Below are 6,728 nucleotides of genomic sequence, written 5' to 3'. Positions count from 1 at the left end.
TGCTTGATCTACCACGTCTCAGATTGTGGGGATGGGTATTTGGTGCTGGAGAAAGTGGGAAGCAAGAAGAGGGAGAGGTGGAGTTGGGGGTGGCTGTCCTTTAGCACGGGATTGAATCCCAGCACCCAGGGAAGAGCTCAGTGCTCCTTTCCAAAATTTTGGGTGCTGCTTGATCTGCCATGGCTCAGATTGTGGGGATGGGTGTTCCATGCTGAAAAACTGTGGGAAGCAAGAGGAGGGAGAGGTGGAGTTGGGGATGGCTGTCCTTTACCACAGGATTCAATCCCAGCACCTAGGGAAGAGCTCAGCGCTCCTTTCTGAAAGGAAAACCTCATTTAGGAGCATTTTTTGGGTGCTGCTTGATCTGCCACATCTCAGATTGTGGGGATGGGTATTTGGTGCTGGAAAGCAAGTGGGAAGCAAGAGGAGGGAGAGGTGGAGTTGGGGGTGGCTGTCCCTTCCCAGCCACCCCACCCCACGCACACTGCGCCGCGCACGCCGCTGCCGTAGCGCCGTGCTCCTGCCAAGAGAAACTTGGGAAGGGGGGAGAGCCAGGCAGAGACAGCAAGCACACTTATCAAGTGGCTTGGACCGTAGCCGATTTGAAATATTACTAACCTTGCATTTTCAAATTTGATGCACAACAACCAAGATGCTAATACTTTCCTTAGTTTAGAAAAAAAAATCCTTTCACCCATCTCTTCTAGCCGAAGATTAGGAGAGAAGCTTTAAGAAGATTTAAAAAAAAAAAAAATCAACTTCTGAGCAGCGGAAAAAATGGTTTGTGATTCAGGGGCTCCGGGCAATTCATCATGGAAATTGGGTTTCTTAGCCGACATCATGTGAATCCTTTCGGCCCTGTCAACTTTTTAATACATTACATTGAGAATGTAAATCGTGTTGGTGAGGGGGAAAGAAGAGGGGAGAAAAAAAAAAAAGGGAGAAAAAAGAGAGCTGCTTCATTTTGGGTTTAGAGGGGAGGCAGCTTGAGGCCTGTAATTCATATTAACTAAATAATAATACTAAAAAAAAAAACCCTCTCTAAATCTACAGATATGGATATACACCTAGGGAGGGAGGGGGGAGGGAAGTGAACGAGACAGCCCAAAATTGAAACCATTTTATCCTTTTGAAGGGTGAGTATTTGAGAGGGGTTTGTTATGGATTTATTTTTATTTTCTTTATTTTTTTTTATTTGGGTTTATTTTATCCCTTTCTCGGTTTGAGCTCATTCTTCCATCAAAGAGAAGAGCAAAATGAATGTTTTGGAGGTGGAGGAAGATGGAGGAAACAGAAAAGGGAAAAGCTGCAGTAATATCTGGGATCTTTCTGGAGTTTGGTGGATTTTTTTGCTCACATCCAGGTGATTTGGATTAACTCTTTCATGGGTGGCGGAAGCTCATGTTAATTTTTTTATTTTTTAAGAGAGTGTGAAAATAAAGCTCTGGATGGGGAGTAGCAGATAGTGCTGTGAGATCCCTGAGACTGGGCTTCATGGAATTGTAAGCACGAACCTCTCAGTGCATTTACTCCCTGAAAATGTCCTTTGGGAGGTTCTCTGTGAGCTAAATGGAGCACAAAGGCTCCACATAAACCCCTGGATAGGGCTTAGCTGCTGCATGGGCTCTCAGCTGGCTGGGAGGTGGGGAAGCTTCACCAGGCACGTTCTCGTTATAGCTGGTGGCTTCTCCTGTGCCTTGAAATGCTCCTGGCATTAGAAAAGGGGGATTGATCACTGAGGAGAGGCAGGGAAAACACAGAGTCTCCAGCCTTGCAGGGAAAATACCTTTATTTTTTCTCATTGTATGGCGCTACATGGAGATTGAGACTTATATAATACCAGTCATAAAATAATTCAGGGTGCAAAGGACTTCTGTGGTGCTGTACATGGGTGTCCTGCTCAGAGCTGGGCTAACTCCGGCATCCCAAACCTCTCTGCTTAAGGGCTACTCAGGAAAAAAAACAGGAAAAGAGATGGAAGGATGTATCAGGAGGGATAATAACAAATAGGACAAAGAGTTGATTGGTTTCAATACAAATTATGAGCATTGAAGTAATTGTATGAGAATAGAGTTATGAAGAAGGCTCCTTCAGTACCCTCAGAGAGGGGGAAATGGCTGGAAGTGGGAACTGTAGCTGGGGCACATCTAAAAAAATCAGGGAGTCAAGCTTGTTTGGGCTGCTAAAGGCTTCTTGGAAAGCATCTGAGCAGTTGAAATCCCTCTCAGAAAAGCCAGATGGATGATCACCCTCTGGAATGCTGCTGCCAGTTTTGGATGCCTGCCACAGGCAGAAGGTGCTGGGCAATGGAAAGGGCTGGAGCACGAGGGCCAAACTCCTGGCTGGGGCATCTGAGGGTGGCTTGGAGCTGATAACACAGTGTGCTTTTGCCAGCAGTTTCTGCTCTGCAAAGGGACACCCAAGTGGAGCGTGGCACACGTGGCACTGGGCTGGGCATGTCATCCCTTGGGGTTGGGTAGATCCAGCACACAAAATAATCTGGCCCCAAACTGCTGTGTGGGAAGGAGCTCCTTTAAAAGGGTCATTAGTGGCTATTTTGGGGAGGGTTAATCAGGTGAGTCCAACTCTTCATCCCTCTACCTTTCTTTCCCAGCCATAACAGGAAGGACGGAGAACTTCCCACCTCTCCCATGGGACAGCTGGTTTATCACTGGTGCCTTCCTTGCTTGGCATCTGTGAAAGTCCTGAAAGAATGATGGAAAGCTGAAGGTGTTCCCTTTACTTGTGACTTATTAACTGCAGCTGAACTATTTAAATAGCATTGTAAAAACAAATATAAACCCTGAATGCTTCTGTTAGGGTTAACAATCCCCAGTTTTATTCCTCTTTTGACTGCTGAATTTGGGTGTTACTCCTCACTCCAGGCTGACAGCAAACACTGATCCTGCCATTTTTCTGGAGACATTTGCAGGTGAATTTGTGGACACATGTGGACTGTGCAGTTATGCAAATCAAGGGGGTTGATATTAATAATGCACAAGGAAGAGGCTGGGTGTTATTTTTATGCATGGGAATATTTCTGTGTGTGACTTTTAATTCCATAGTCAAGCAGTTGATGTCATCGATGTATTATTTAGTCTGAGGCTGGGTACAGCATTTCCAGAGGGGTTTTTGGGCCTGGTGTCCTTCAGAAATAATTAATTTCCCTTTTTGCTGCTTCTAGGTCTGCACAGCTGCAGCTGGAAAACAGCCCTTCTCCTATCTTGTTTCCATTTAGACATTGCACCCATGGCCAGAAACCTAATTGTGGATGTCTCAAATTCCTGCCAAGAGCCTGGTCTGTTCCAGCTTCAAAAGGTTCTGGAAGGGTGAAACCAACACTCTTTGAGAGTAGACTCCAAAATACTGGAGTTCATTCAAATGATGATGTCCAAGGACTTTTGAACCCACTTCCCTGTGAGGGAGGGGAGGCCCTGGCACAGGCTGCCCACAGAAGCTGTAGCTGCCCCATCCCTGGGAGTGTCCAAGGCCAGGGCTTGGAGCACGCTGGGATAGTGGAAGGTGTCCCAGCCCATGGCAGGGGGTGGCATGAGATGAGCTGTAAGGTCCCTTCCAATCCAGGCCATTCTAGCATGAAAATTCCATTGGTGGGGTCAGCTCTGAAGGTCTGAAGAAAGGATTTCCCACCTTCCTGTGTGGGTCGGGAGGGACAAATCTCAGGCAAGGAGAGTCCCTTATCAGCTGATGAAGGCTCTGTGGGCAATTCCCTGCTCAATCCTGGACACATCCTCCCCTCATTCTGCACAACTTGGCTGCCTCTAACCTCAACACCTGCAATCCTACAGGAATCTCCCTCCAGAGAAGCTTCCAGAACCTTTGGAATGTGCACACTCTCACCGATGAATGTGCACATTCCCAAGTCCTTCTAGGAAAGCCTTAGGCAGGTTACTTTTTTTCTTTTTTTTTTCCCCTCTGGCGCTTCAATCCTCAATTGCCACTTGCTGGGATGGTGGGAATGAGTTGTTGAGGCTGTCAGGGCTGTGCAGCACATAATGAAGTGCACACACGTACATCTATACATTCATACGTGGGCAGGCTTATGTTGTGATGCTGTAATACAGCTTAATTAGGACATCACTCAGGCATCTGGGACTATGCCTAAGCTGGAGATTTTTTTTTATTTTGGTTTTCTCATTTAGGTTTTAGTCAGGTTCCCAAGTGAAATAAACAAAAGGCTAATTGCTTTTGGATTTTAATTACCACTGCAATACCTGGGTTTATTGTATGAATTGTGTTTTATAGGTGGTGAAAGGACACCGCCAGCCAGTGACAGATTCTCAGCTGACAACAGCTCTGTTCAAACCAAAGGAATTCTTTGCAGTGGGATCCAAAGGACAGCACATTCATTTGCTAAACTCCTAATTTTTTTTTGTTGTGGAATGTAACTTCAAGACTTGGCTGACTTTTAAACATGATATAATTAAGCACGCCTGAAAATGCAGTTGCATACAAAAAAAAAAGAGACACAAAAGTAGAAGTACTTTATAATCCACAGTGTTAAGTCTCTTCAAAATTCCTTGGCTAGTTACACTGCTGCTTTAGTCGGGGTGATACAGCACAGCCCTAATACCTAATCCCAAGTGACTCTTCAGTTACCAGAGCTCTTTGGCTCCTATCTGGTTATCTTTAATACCTTGACCCATACATCTTCTGTCTGCTTTGCCAGGAGGGTTGTTCCACTGATTTTCAAGACTACAAAACAGGCAAATCCTCATTCTACATCTATTTATTAATCCTAAAAATATTTGACATGTTTTTTTCAGCCCAGCTGTATTTCCTTGTCCATGATGTCCCGATTGAACAATTGCAGAAGAAAAAAATATCCTTTCTTGAACCGCTTCTAAATTTCATTTCAACAAGCTGGAAACTCCAGATTTCCATTTTCATTGGTGGTCAAAGGAAATAGCAGCAGTCAGATAATGTATTTCAAGTATTTATTACAAATATGTCTATTTGGGAGTAATGTTGAGACTTACATAAATTTTTATATAACAAGCCTTGCACATCTCTAAAAACAAACAAACTCACCTGAACAACTTTGAGATTTGTTCTTCAGAGTGAAAAGAAACAAGAGATAAATAGTGAGTTCATAGTTGAATGAGCCATCAGATCCTGAGAGCCCTTGGCAGAAGCTGAGTGTGGATTTGATGGAAATCCTGATTTTTTTGAACCTATGGGCGAGAGGTTTGTGGAAGGACAAAACATCTTCTGTGTTGAGGCCTCTTTGGATGTGCCCCCACAGGTAAGTTAATTATAATTTTGGAAGGATTTAAGGTTCATATGTAGGGAATTTGATAAAAGGGCCATACAGATTTGAAGCACGGTGGTTGCTTTCAGCAGAAAACTAAAAGAATGTCTTGCAAACCAAATATTCAAAATCATGGGATGTAACAATTAGAACGAAGCTGTGTTTCTTTGGAAGTCCTGTGCTGAAAGTATGATGAGTCATAGAATTACTGCTTTGGGTTGGAAGGGCTCTTAAGCCCATCCTGTTTCACTCCCTGCCATGGGCAGGGACACCTCCCACTATCCCAGGCTGCTCCAAGCCCCCTCCAGCCTGGCCTTGGACACTGCCAGGGATCCAGGGGCAGCCACAGCTTCTCTGGGCACCCTGTGCCGGGGCCTCAGCACCCTAGCAGCCAGGAATTCCTTCCCAATATCCCACCTAACCCTGCCCTCTGGCAGTGTGCACTCACTGCCCCTTGTCCTGGCACTCCATCCCTTGGAAATACTCTCTCTCCATGTTTCTTTCTGGTTCCTTCAGGGAGTGGAAGGCCATAATTGGGTCATCCTCAAGCTTCTCTCCTCCAGGCAGAACAATCCCAACTCTCCAAGCCTTTCACCTGGTTTTAGCTCAAGACTGGAGATGAGAGCACACTCAGGCCTGTTCAAAGAAGGGTTTGCTCACACCATTGTGCAGCTCCAGCTGGTGCCCTTTCTCTTTTAGGGTTTTAACTCTTTGACAGAGGCTGTAGAAACCTCCTTCATCTCTGTTGCCTTGAATGTTTGTCCCAGAAAAGGGGACAAACCTTGGTTGTCCCAGTGTCCATGGTTAGGGCCCCATATCAGAAGGAATTTCCCCTAAAAACCGTTCTGTAAAATTGTCCTGTAATTTAGAGAAGGAAAAAAAATATTTGAATGGGAAGGCTGAGACCTTCTGGGTCACTGCTGTGGGCCTTTCTGGTTGGAGAGAAAAAAATGGGTTTATAGAATTCATCTAGGCTGTATGAATTGGTAAAATTTATTGATTGATCCAAAATGACCCAAATCAAACAATGTACTTTTCAGTGCCATCAAATGCAAGATCAAATAGCAAGAAAGATTAGGAAGCAATGATGGGCTCCAGGAGAGTATAATTTAGATACATATTTCTGAAAGGAGGCAGTGAATTTGAAGGGATTTTTGAATTTTAAGGGATTTTTTGTGTCCTGCCTTTTGCTGTCCCCAGACGTGGAGGGTTTTGTGACACTTGGCAGAGTGATTTGGAGCAAATAAGGGACATTTTCTCCACTAATGGAGCTGGGATGAACCTTGTTGGGAGGCAGGACTCAGACATGGTGTACACACACTATGAGGGGGCATAAATGCATGAAAAGCTGTGGGTTCAGCAAACACCTGCCAATGAGATGGAGTCAGGAGACCAAAAGGAAGCTCTAGAGGGTAATTTGACTGTGGTATCTCAATGTGAACAGCTGCTCCAGGTACTG

Source organism: Camarhynchus parvulus, chromosome 9 (genome assembly GCF_901933205.1).
Source record: "Camarhynchus parvulus chromosome 9, STF_HiC, whole genome shotgun sequence".
Taxonomy (NCBI): Eukaryota; Metazoa; Chordata; class Aves; order Passeriformes; family Thraupidae; genus Camarhynchus; species Camarhynchus parvulus.
The sequence above is the reverse complement of the archived record's forward strand: the minus strand, read 5'-3'. Positions refer to the sequence as shown.